The 12,939-nt window shown below is 44.7% G+C and overlaps 1 long non-coding RNA gene across 8 annotated transcripts; it reads left to right on the top strand.

The window, feature by feature from the left end:
- The first annotated feature begins 1,108 nt into the window (after positions 1–1,108).
- On the top strand, positions 1,109–5,275 carry LOC124694642. 8 transcript variants are annotated; one of them, XR_007000487.1, is made up of 7 exons: positions 1,109–1,721; positions 1,802–1,923; positions 2,020–2,366; positions 2,600–2,703; positions 2,782–2,828; positions 3,324–3,381; positions 3,994–4,363. It is a non-coding gene; the product is annotated as an uncharacterized LOC124694642 (long non-coding RNA). The 8 variants fall into 8 exon arrangements; XR_007000485.1 differs by adding an exon at positions 4,624–5,275 and having other exon boundaries at positions 2,782–4,126; XR_007000484.1 differs by having other exon boundaries at positions 2,782–3,381.
- The last annotated feature ends 7,664 nt before the right edge of the window (positions 5,276–12,939 follow it).

Here is a 12,939-nt window from a genome sequence, read left to right on the forward strand (position 1 = left end):
GCCATAATGGAAAGTTCTCGATACACCTCACTGCCTTGATGTCATGCATATCACAAAGAACATGTGCGAGAGCTTGCTTGACACTCTTCGCAACATGCCGGACCGGATCAAAGATGGGCCGAAAGCAAGACACGATCTGAAAGTTTTGGGCATCAGGGAAGAGCTTCAGATCCCGCCAATCCAAGACGAAAAGTCGGAGGAGGAGACGGACGGCAATCAGAAGCACAAAAGGATTAAGCATCAAGACTATTACTGCCCCCTCCTACTTCACTTTTATTCCGGCCGAGGTCGATCAATTTTTCAATTACCTTTTAGGAGTCAGAGTGCCCTTCGGTTACTCAGGGCTAATAATCAGATACATGGATCCGAAGAAACGAATCTTCAGCGGCATGAAGTCTCATGACTGTCACGTGATGATGATGCAGATTCTTCCGGTTGCAATCCAAGGTATAATGGATGACCATGTCCGTGCAACGCTGACTGGGCTCTGTAACTTTTTCGACGTCATAATTCGGAAGTCGATAAACGTGAAGAAACTCGCAAGGTTGTGTAGATTGAAGTTATATCTATGCGAAAGGGCTCCCAATAGATAGTATGCACGTACACCATTGCTGAACTGACGAGATGTGTGTGCCTCTCCACCCGTAATCAACCGGAATGGGGCGGAAGTAGGCTCATCGATCGGTTCTGAAGATTTGAGTTACCTATGCGGAAGATCTCCCACCAGAATGCATGGACATATACCATTCTCAAACATGGGGCGGAAGTAAGCTTCGATCTACTTATGATTCTTGTACTCTTCTTCTCATTTTTGAGAAAGTTGTAATTATTCAGGTTAGGTTGGGTTTTTTTTTCTTTTCTTTTTTACTTGTAAATGCCTACCTGTCACGTTCAGGGGCGATATAAGGTTTGCGCTGTGGGAGCATCTAGCCATTTGACAACAATAAGAAAGTACAACACTGATACTAGCCAAGATTTGTGCTGAATGATTTGGGATTATGTCACGAGACCAAGTAGGAATTGAGTACAAGTAAGTGCGACCCCCTTTGCCTCATCCCACAGCGCTCCACGATATGCACTTGGCGCTCGCTGGTAGGGGAGGAAAAAGTCATCCCGATCCGTTCGATATGGCAATGAGCCCCGCGACCATCTCGACCGTCCCAGCATCACAACCGACCGAAACCCTAGCCACCTGCGCCGCCTAGCTCGCGATCCGCTCCCTTCCCTGCCTCTTCTCCGCCGCCTCTTCGCATCCTCCTCTCCGCCGCATCCTGGCCGCCATGAACCGGACCGAGCGGATGTAGTGTTCCCTTCCTCGCCGGCGCTCGGTCCGTAGATGCGACGCGCGAGAGGGAGGGATGAGCTGCAGTGACCCACTCCCTTCTCTGCTTGGTCGCCGCCCTCTCCCTCCCCTGGTTGTCGCCTCTCTTTCCCCTCACCGCCTCCTCTCCTTCGCCAAGCGGAATCATCTCCCTTCCGAGGACGAAATCCATGGGGAACAGGATCAACAGTGTGGAGGATGCGGCCATGGCATGTGAAGTTGACCTCGCCGACGAGGATGGAGAGGAACTCATTGATCCGGTTTGCAGCTTACCTTTATAACGCGGTCAACGTACTGGGCGTGAACCCCGTCGTTGCAGGCTAGGGAAGTCGTGTGGGTGCAGTGATGACGCACAACTTTTCCTCGCATGGTGGCACTGCTTCGATTGCCACCCACACATGTAAGTGGTGTTCCATCTCTTACGCTCTCTCTTGTCTGGTTGAAAGTTTGAGGGGATTTCTTTCTTGTCTTGGCTTGTAGAAATGTTACTTGTGGACGTTCAACTTACGATTTGATCTGGATGGTTCGCTAAGATCAGAAAATCAAAGGGCCACGATCTGGAGATGTTCGGTTTGTACAGATTGTTTCCTTGGTTGCGGAAGGTACAAATGGTTTTCATTCTTTATGGGTTAGTTTGTCTCTTTCTTGCAAAGTTTATATTGTGCTTCTATATAATGTTGATAATATATACTCTGTAGATTGCAGGTATGCGAAGAAAGGTCCATTGGAAAATATTTATTTTTCTATTTGTATATAGATTGATATAAAGTGAAGAATCCATATATTGTGAAGAACATTGGGTTTATTGGATTACCGTTCTTTCAGTACTAAATGGCTCCTGCCAAAGGAAAGTACTGATGAGTCTACTGCCTAAATTTATCAAGTATACTGCTTCAAAGCATGTGGTATTTTATCTATGAAGTCAGATGTGTTCAGTTACTCGGTATTGCTTCAGGAGATCATTAGTCTGTGGGATATCAATTGAATGTAAACTAGCTATCGCTTCCTACAAATGATGCCCACTTCATCACACTTCGTATAACAGGTATGAGATGACGTGTCCTCTTCATTCTTCTATCTGTCTATTGGTACAGAGTTTCCATGTCCTTCTCCCTTGTGTTCTTTAGTCTGCTGGTCCAACTTATGTTGATAATTTCATTTCTATACTTGGTACAAAATGCACTCAATTCTATAGGCTTCTTGAAGGTCAATGTTTGGGTGAGTCAAATTTTGCTTCTCAGCTAACAAATTGCAATATGTTTTGTATATCTCTTGCAGGAGTTCTTTTCTCTGATTTGGTTGTCAAAGTTTATTCCAGAGCCAATTTTTGTGCCAGCCACTTATCCAAGCAAGAAAAAAGTTGGAATGAACAATCTACAGGGGTAAATACAACATCATATTAATCTGTTTTCTTACTGTAGGACGACTGAGTACATTTACTTCTTTTTTGTGGAAAGCAGACTGATGATGATGGTCTGGGTAAAGATAAGATGCAAAAGAATCGCCGGTGAGTCTTATGCAGTGGTATCATTAGAACTGTTGGTAAGAACCAAAAAAATGTGTCTAAATCATTAAGCCAACAAGCCTGCACTTGTCAAACTTTCTTTTAGGTGACATTATTATTTGAACAATTTCATGCCATACGAGGTTCTTTGATAAAATTCTGTGAAGTTTTCCTTCCTTGAATCTACAATCATTCGACTTCATACTTATTGTGAGCTGTAGGAATGAGCTTGAACAATTTTTACCTTTGTGTATTTATGTTAATATATTGGCATAATTGATGTTATAAAGAGGGGTTAGGATTTAGTACTGCACCTTGCATTTGTTCTAATAGAGAAGTTACTGGGGCCTACCTTGACTGCTGCAATTTTCGAAGAGCTAATTTACCATGTCTGATTATTTAGCTTGCTCTAATTATATTGGTATAATGTAAAAATACATGGCCTTTCCGTGGGAATTAACTTGGATTTTGCTATTGCCTTACATAACATACCTGAAGTAAAGAAATCAAGCCATCAGCCTTCCTGGTTAAGTAACCTGACTATTCTTATCTGAAGGTGTGTGTTACATCCTTGCCACTTTGAATATCCTTTGCATGTTTTTTCTAATAAAATTCAGCTGCCTTTATTGTTTTGCTGTTATAATGCACCAAGGCAAAAGGGCCATGATTATCTCTGAAGAGGTTATATGCCGTTAAATATTGAGTTTTTTTATATTCGCTATTGCAAGCTATCCAAGTTAGATCTTTGCGACTGCTCCTAGGTGCCCCCATTATAATGTATAATGTTCTATTTGATCAGTCTAATTTCAGTTTGGTGCTGAGGGAGTGTAATAGAATTAGGTGGCATTAAACGTATTAGTACACAATGGACCAATTTGCAAATTGTGTTTGCGAGACCTATTGTTTTGAGTAAAATTTACTGCCGAAAAAATTAAAGAATATTTTGTGTGAAGAGGATGATTTAGGGAAGGTACGGTTGTACAAACATATATCTAAGACTACGGTAGTCTAAAAAAAATATCGAGGATTTTGTGTTTTTACTATCCTAGCTTCTTCTCTTATTCACATCTCTTAGCCAATAGCTCATCCAGCTCATCCACCGACCCGCGAATCTCCTCCATCGTTGCCCCAAACTCCTTTGCTTGACATCTGACCTTTCTTCATGCAGGCTCTCTATTTCCTTGGGTTATTTCTACAGCACAGGCCCGTCTTGGCATGCCAGGAAGGGGTCTAGATAGAAGAAGGGGAGGCATGAGTACGATGAGGGGATGAGGTTGCACGCGCACCACATGTCAGCGCTTGTATATTATGCATCTTTCTTCTTCTGCTATGTTCTTGTCATTCAGTCTCCGATTTTTATTTTCTGGCTGGTTACATTATTAATTTTGTGAGATAAAGCTAAGATCTTTTCTTCTCCACTTAGCTATCTAACATTAATGATGTTTCACTACATTTCGAGATAAAGGAAACTTGGAATGCGAGTTAAGATTTAACTTGAAATTCATCATCATGATAAGTATTTTTTTGGTGTGCGAGCATTCCTTGTCATGTCTGCAATGGTTCCAATTATACAACTGAGTGGTGCTTTCGTGCATTTCAATTCTGTGAAACCAAACAGAAAGTCATCTATGAATCTTTTGGATTTAGCATAGTTTCTTTATTAATTGTTCATACATAGAGGACAAACTGTACTCTTGGTGAAGTTGGGTACTCATATTTATTTGAGTGCATTTTCTTAATTCAGAAATAGCCATTACCAATTTAATATGGTTATCTTTGAATTCCTGTATCATTACAGAATAAGTTGACTTTGTTACTATGTGGGATCCTACGGCAAACCAATCCATGTAAGCAGAAGAGGTGAAAGCTTACTAGGAGCTTGACTCGGGTGGAATAGTTGATAGATATCTGAAACCAAGCTGAATTAGAGGAAGTAAGTCCAAGCTGTGTTCTTTTTATTGTGTTCTTGCTGCAGTTTTAGTCACAAGAGAAAGGTAAATCATGGCGACTGATATTACATTCAGTGGTTTCTAATTTCTTTGCATGAAAGATGCGTGAACCAGAAAATGCAAGAAGCAGCTCAGCGGTTTAGCTTAAATGTGATGGCTATCTAGGTGAATCACTTTGGGCCTATGTGGAGATTAGTTCAAAGAATCAAATTTCATTGAAGGCATGCTAAATCGAAGCAATTGGCTAGAAACTCAGTTTCTCTTTGATGTTTAAGAAGCAAACTCTTAGAAATAGCTTAGTGGACAAGAGCTATATCAAAATTAGCAAAGGCATCCATATATTGCCAATTTTGTTTTGGTTCTAGACTGTCATTTGTGTATCATGGAAATAAGGAGTTGTGTTTATGCGTGTTGTAGATCACCGGATTTTGGATTTGCTCTATTGTGGGGTTACGAAGTGATGTAAGGGCACTCGACTTTTCGATTTTCTCCAAGCAATGATACAAGGAGCTCGACTTTGATTTTCTAATGAGTGGTCAAAGACGAAAATGAGATTACACTGTGATTGGGCTGCCACCGTACGGTGAGGAGGCGCCCCATGGGGCGCCCCAACCACTAGTAGAAGTACCATTTGCCAAGCAGGAATAGATGTCCTAGCCTAGCCTTGACCGCTATTTTTTCTGAAGTCCAAGATCACACTCAAACCACAACTGCTTTTCTGGTGATTGCAAGTTCGATGGCCACAGACGGTTGAACCAGAGAGGTCCAATACATTACAAAAATTACAGCAATGCATTAGAAACCATTAGATCGCCTAATCTTAACTTAGGAACCTGATGCCATATGTGCAGCCCACTGACTCCATTGGACAAAGCAGGACAGAACAGTTTCTCCACCAGAATACAAGATGGTCATATTTGTGATTTTACATAATTGATGGTTGATTAATCAAGGCCATTTGGCATCAAGTAATCGAGTTAGTAATGCTTCCGAGGAGATGGCATTCTGGCGCATGTGACTTAGCAATGTATAGCTAGTCGAAGGGTTTCGTTCTTTTATGGGATCCGTCTTCTCTTCTCATCACATGAGGATTATGTTGCAGTTGGTTAGGAGTGTACTGCTCCAGTGATTGCAGTGTTAGGTGTTCCATTGAAGAATATTGTATTCACGATGCAAGTCTGTCCATAAATTCGTGTGTCTTATTCAGCTACAATTATTGTTCTTACATTACAATTACTGAATATTGATTGTGGCATACATATATCTACTCATACAAGATGTTGATCAACACTGGTACATCCACTTTTTTACTTGGAAAACCTCGTGAACATAGCTTCGGACCGAGCCTTGGCCATCCTGAGTTCAACGGTTTGGAGAATATATGCACGTCCCATTCTCAAGAAGGCGCTTAGCGCCCACTACAGCCTGGGCAGTTTTGACCGGGCAAAGGTGAGCAGCCGACTGGGTCTTCTGTGAAGATATAGAGTTACATCATACGCATGAACAATCCAAGAGACCGTTAAGAAAAGGGAGAGGTTTTGAGATTAGAGTAACGTGAGGAATGAAGGGGGCACTTACGATGACCGGAGCAAGATGGACGTGGAGAGCTTGGATCTGTATATGGACGCCTTGCTGCACCACCGAGGGTGGCGCTAACGAAGAAGAGAAACGTAAGGATGGCCAGAAGACGGGCAAGCAAGAGGCGACAGTTGGGTAGCAGCATCTTAACGGAGTGGCGACGGGTACAATTGGAGTACTGGTGCTGGTGACCGCAATGCTTCAGCAGCTGCACCTTAATTATATACCCACGCCAAACTACGTTTTTTTTTCTTGAGAGAGAAAGCTTTGTTGACTCCTACAAGTAACCTTTTGTTGACTGGGAATGCGTGGCCCCGGACTTTCTTCCATACATCACACCGTTCACATACACCAGAGTTGTGCCAAGGTTGATGATCGGACTGTCGTACGTGAAGCCTCGGTCCTGTTATTTTAGCTAGTCAAAAATCTCGGTGGATTGTCAATATATTCGTTTAAAGTCTCAGTCGATTGTTAATATATTCGTTCAAAGTGAAAGCATGCCATATGATGGCGAGAGAAATGTTCTTCCGTGTACAGGACCTCCGGGTTCATGTTGTTGTTATTGGATTCGCAATGCTTTTTTTTTGCTTCACGATTCCTACTACTATTAGATATCATTAAATTATGTTTTGGGTATTTCATATTTTAGGAATGTAATGAAGAAAATGATTTCGTGCTTGGAAGGTCCCGTGCACCGTAAAAGCCCTTCTCATTGGTGGACGCATCGAACTGCTACAATAGACGATTTGGGGGATAGGAAAAAGGGATTTCTATTTTCGTACCCTCGGGTCCTTAGTTGTACTCAGTTTTCCCTAGCCCCTTAGTTTTTCCTCAGTTTTCTCCAAGCCTATGTCTGAAACCCGCAGAAGGAGCTCAGACAGAAGGAATCCGTTTATTTGGACGTTCTGTGCTGACGTGTTGCGCCGCGTCGTCTGTGGGGCTGCGTCGTGTGGGGCTGCGTCGCGTGGGGCTGGTAGAAAGGGACCGCGTGGGACAGGACGAGAAGCGTTTGGTTGCACGTGAGCAGGAGCTGTGTTTTGTCTCTCTCGGCCCAAATTGGCATTTTAAGAGCACTTTTTCCCCTCTTTCTCTCTCTGTCTTTTTCACCAAATTAGTATCAAATCTAGAGAAGCTTCTATTTCTGTCTTTTTTCAATATGGTAGCAAATCTAGTAGCAAATCTAGTAGCAAATCTCTGGGGTTATTTATGCCTTTTGGCCCTCATTTTTTGCCCAATATGGCAGCAAATCTAGTAACAAATCTAGAAGCATGATAAATTCACAACAGCATAATCAGAAAACTAAATATAATACATAAACTGCATACAGCAGCCAAAATCAGCCAATAACGTTGTTAATGTTCACGACAAACTAAGCTGAAAAATATACAAGACGCACGCAATGTATGGACAACAAGAAGATTAGGATACCCCAGGATGAATGAATTTGTTATTCATTTATCCTCATATATTTCTTCGTCCCTCCATTCGTGCATTACCCCAAGGAAATATTCATTGAACTCCTTCCGTCTGCAGTGTGAGGCCAATACATACTCCAAACGGTATGGCCTGTGTTCATTTCTTATACCGTAGTTTCCTATTCTATCCACACGTAGTGGCCACTCATCTCAGGCATTTGTATCATGAGAGTACTCTCTGATATAACCCAAATTCGTGTAGTAGATGCAGCCAGGTCGAAGTGTCGGGTACACTCTGGTGTCGACGGAGATACACCGGATAAAATTCACGAAGAAGGCATTACTGCCAATGTTACTGACCGGATGGAGAGAGCGGCTCTGAGTGTTCACACGGTACACCAATGGTTTGCCCGCCAAAGCCACGCTGACCAACAACACAAGCAGCAGATCACCATCCGACTTCACAAGGTAGAACTTCGATGTCCAAGTTACGGAAATGAAATTAGTGTCTCCATCTTGACAAGTGCTCGCGCGCTGCTGCAACCGTACATTGGTGCACACTATTCTTCCGTTCTCAAAATTGTCCGCAGCCTACGCATACAGTTCACCATTGAACGGGGTAATGCAACGCAGACAATGGTTCTTGATCGAAAATCTTTCTTCTCCCCAATGTTCATCTATATCCTTAGTTGGAGTGCTCTCATCGACCCGACCAATTTCCGGCGGGTAATGTGCGGCAACGAAGACCATAGTCGGGGATTTGATAACAGTGACTGATTTCAGAAAAACAGATGGCATCTGCGCCTCAAACATAGTGTTCGATTTCTTTGTGAGTGGGTTCGAAGCCGTATCTTGTGCGGCGGGTTCTTCCGGGCAAGCACGATGACGCCACGGCAAAAGCCGACGAAGTAGTATCTAAAATATATTGATGAAGATAACATTCAGCACTAAGATGTTTAATATTGAAAATAAAAAGGTAGATATGGAGGAATTTGAACCTTGCACGAACTGCAGATAGCACTACTAGGAAAAAGCTATTCAGTGGCGCACCACTATTCCCCATCAGTGGCGCACTGCTGGTGCGCCACTACTATCACGCCACTGCTAAGTTTTAGTAGTGGCGCAGCTCTGGTGCGCCACAACTATCCTATGTAATAGTGGCGCACTACCCTGTGCGCCATTGATAGGTACACTGGTGCGCCACTACTACTCCAAAGGGGTGCGCCACTGTTGTTCAGCAGCAGTGCGCCACTATTGTCTGCTGTTGGTGCGCCACTGCTGCCTCCTTGGGTGCGCCACTGTTACGGCGAGCTGGTGCGCCATTGCTGCCTGTTTAGGTGCGCCACTGTTGCATCTCAGACGTGCGCCACTGCTGGCAGCCTTGGTGCGCCACTGGTAGAGTCGAAGGTGATCAGAGGGTTGTGCGCCACTGGGTCCAGGCTGGTGCGCCACTGTTACTTGGTGGTCATGCGCCACTCATGATCCAGTAGTGCGCCACTACTAGTAGTTCGTTTTCATTTTTTGTATTTCTGGCATGTATTTGTACAGGTTGTATAGCACGAGTATAACAGCACAGTATACGTAATATATAACACATATATACAACAGACACGATATACCAATACATAGTCCTTCACATTAGCCTCCATGATTCACAAGATTTCAAATATTAGACAAGTGTTACGGTGTTACAAGTCAAATGAGCTAGTGGTTACACAAGGTCGATCATCTAAACTAGCATCACATAGAAGAGAGCTAGAGTCACTACTAGCACCGTCCCGATGAAAGTGGTCTTCATCCGGTTCCTCCTCCGCTCCGTCCTCTCTCCCGCCGGATAGCGTGCGTATCCGTCTTTGGCCTCCGCTCTAGTGGTGTACCCTTTGTAGCTGTTACCGCTAAAACGGTGAACCTGTCTCCGACACTCCTCCCAGTCGTTGTAGACTCCGGGAACCTTGCCCTTGTACACGACATACCACGTCATATCTGCGTACATATGCACAAGCCAAAGAAACATTAGTGCACGCTCATAGATAATTGCAACGAATAAGAGCAAACTCAAAAACGATCCAAGTAGTATGAACTAAAAGGCATGCCTCATACATTGTTGGTCGCAACAAATATTAACATTTAGGGACGGAGTCAGTGAAACCAAGTATAGGATGCACAAGAGATTGATACTTGTGTCATCGCACCAGGTTCACTGACCCCTCCCCCAAGTGTATAGGTGACCAACATTCTAATCATCGGCATTTTGAGATACCAAAGCAAAATGGAATGACAAGGGCCTCATACATTGTTGGTCGAAACAAATATGAACATCCCGGGATGGCGTCGGTGAGGCCAGTGTAGGATGCACAAGAGATTGATATTTGTGCCATCACACCGGGCTCACCGGCGACACCCCGGAGTGTACGATTGACCAAACATTCTAATCATCGGCACTAAAATGGAAGAACGAGCATATGCCTCATACATTGTTGGTCGGAACAAATATTAACATTTAGGGAAGGGGTCAGCGAAACCAAGTAGGATGCACAAGAGATTGATACTTGTGTCATTGCACCAGGTTCACTGACCCCTCCCCCAAGTGTATAGGTGACCAAACATTCTAATCATCGGCATTTTGAAATACGAAAGCAAATGGAAGAATGATAAGGGCCTCATACTTTGTCGGTCAAAACAAATATTAACATTCCGTGATGGCGCAAGTGAGGCTAGGTAGGATGCACAAGACATGGATATTTGTGCCATCACACCAGGCTCACTTACGTCACCACAGAGTGTACAAGTGACCAACCATTCTAATCATCGGCCAATGCAATTAAGAAGTGCCAACTCAAATAAGAAACAAGTAGCTAGTATGAACTAAATGGAATGCCTCATACATTGTTGGTCGAAACAAATATGAACATCCCAGGATGGCGTCAGTGAGGCCAGGTAGGATGCACAAGAGATTGATATTTGTGCCATCACACCAGGCTCACTGGCGACACCCCGGAGTGTACAGTTGACCGAACATTCTAATCATCGGCACTAAAATGGAAGAAAGAGCATATGCCTCATACATTGTTGGTCAAAACAAATATTAACATTCCGTGACGGAGTCAGCGAGACCAGGTAGGATGCACAAGAGATTGATATTTGTGTCATCACACCAGGCTCGCTGATGCCTTCACGGAGTGTACAGGTGACCAACCATTCTAATCATCGTCATTCTGAAAAACCAAAGCAAATGGAATGACGAGGGCCTCATACATTGTTGGTCAAAACAAATTTTAACATTCAGGGATGGAGTAAGCGAGGCCAAGTAGGATGCACAAGACATGGATATTTGTGCCATCACACCGTGCTCGCTTGCTCCACCCCGAGTGTACAAGTGACCAACCATTCTAATCATCGGCATATGCAAACAAAATTAAGGACCAAATCAAGTGCGGAAAACGACAGAGCCATATATATAAGTTCACAAACATAGCCGAACTAGTAATTAAACAAACATGCAAGTAAAGTGCTCGGATAAAGTTTATTACAACACAAGCTCGTCATTAGTTCACAACTACATAACTAGGCTCGCACATCAAGACTTTCTCGGAGCGTGGATAAAACCGCCGCCTTTCTTCAAGCACATCCATGAGCGGTAGTCGTCACCCTGCATTTGGAGCATTGTGTCTATGTCACTGTTTGACTGGCCGATAGCCGGCGAAGAACTCCCCGCGCTTCTAACGACATCTTGATGGATGATTTCACAAAACTCTACTTGGATGCGGAAGAAGTCTTGCTTGATGCCGTCGTCAGGGACCCGCGACAATTTGTTGGCCCAGTCTCTGAGATGCTCAGGTAGCGTAAGCTGCTGCTGGTCCCGTATGAACTTATCCATGTGATAGAGGGCGTAGTAGGCATCCTTGTTACTAGAAGGCGGCTTCTTGACGCAGGGAAACTTTGTTTGGTGCTTGAACACATGCTTCCCGTACCTAACATTTGGCCTCTCGCATGTTGCCTTTCGCTTTGATGTAGGCATTGAGAGCATCATCAAGTACGCCCTTGACATTCGTGTAGTCCGTGGTTGACTTACCGTCCGCATCGAGGTATGTGGCCACGGAATGTTTCGGGGTTATGGAGATGAGTGTGCATGTTTTGTCTCTGCGTAGAACACATAATGTTTAAGAACATGACGATTGAAATCTAAAAAAATCATGAGTTAAGACCGGTACGGTGAGGGGGTGACTTACTCGGGAAATACGAGGCAGGAGGATGTTACACTTCTTCCGGTTCGCTAGAAAGAAGTCTTTGAGGTATCCACTCGCGATCGCCCGGTCTCCGGCGGTGGCCAAGTGGACGGCACGCATGTAGAAGGGGTCGGCTATCGCGATGTCCGGGATGTTGTGTCTAATGATCCGCATCGCCTTGCTGAGCGAGTATAGGCGAATGAAGGTGTAGTGCAGCGGATAAGCTGTTCAGCATGGCGAAGATGTCATCATACCGCAGGAAGATCTTCTCCGCGAAGCCACTATCGACAAAGCCATGGCCCGAGGGCACCTTGGCAATATACACCGGGTATCCATTATCTTTCTCCCCGAGACGCCGATCCTCCATAAACCGAATACCGTCAACCAGAGATCGCATAGGACCGGGTGCAGCATCGTACAATCTTTGAATTAGCATCCGCTCACCCGACACATGCACCCTCGCCTCGATATTCTTGGGCACCGGTGGCCCGTCCCGAGCACGGATAGGTGCCGGCCGGTCGGCGGACTTGTCGTCCTTCTTCTTTCTTTTCCGTCCCTTCGGCTTTATATTTACTCGGGACCGCATTCTCCTCTTCGCAAGCCTTCTTCGGTGTGTTAGGACCGATAACACTTCTCACCTCGGCTATCGGCTGAGTCTCGGTGAAGTCGGCAGCTGGAGGCGTCTCTCGAGAACAGAATAGGCGCCGCTTGTTGCAATAGGTTTTCCCTCGGCGGCAGCTTGAGAGGGTTGGCTACTCGAGATCGTAGTCCATCACCCCAAAATCGAAGTTGCGAGTCCAGGGTTGGCGAACGTACTCGTCCTCGTCCGGACCATCGTTCGGATCCCGTGCCATATGCATGTCCTCGTCGGCCGATGGCGGCACCGTTGGGGTGGTCTTGCCATGGCTTGGCGCCGCACGGCTTGGGGTGCTGTCCGTGGGGTGGT

The sequence above is a fragment of the Lolium rigidum genome, chromosome 1 (genome assembly GCF_022539505.1).
Source record: "Lolium rigidum isolate FL_2022 chromosome 1, APGP_CSIRO_Lrig_0.1, whole genome shotgun sequence".
In the NCBI taxonomy this organism is placed as follows: domain Eukaryota; kingdom Viridiplantae; phylum Streptophyta; class Magnoliopsida; order Poales; family Poaceae; genus Lolium; species Lolium rigidum.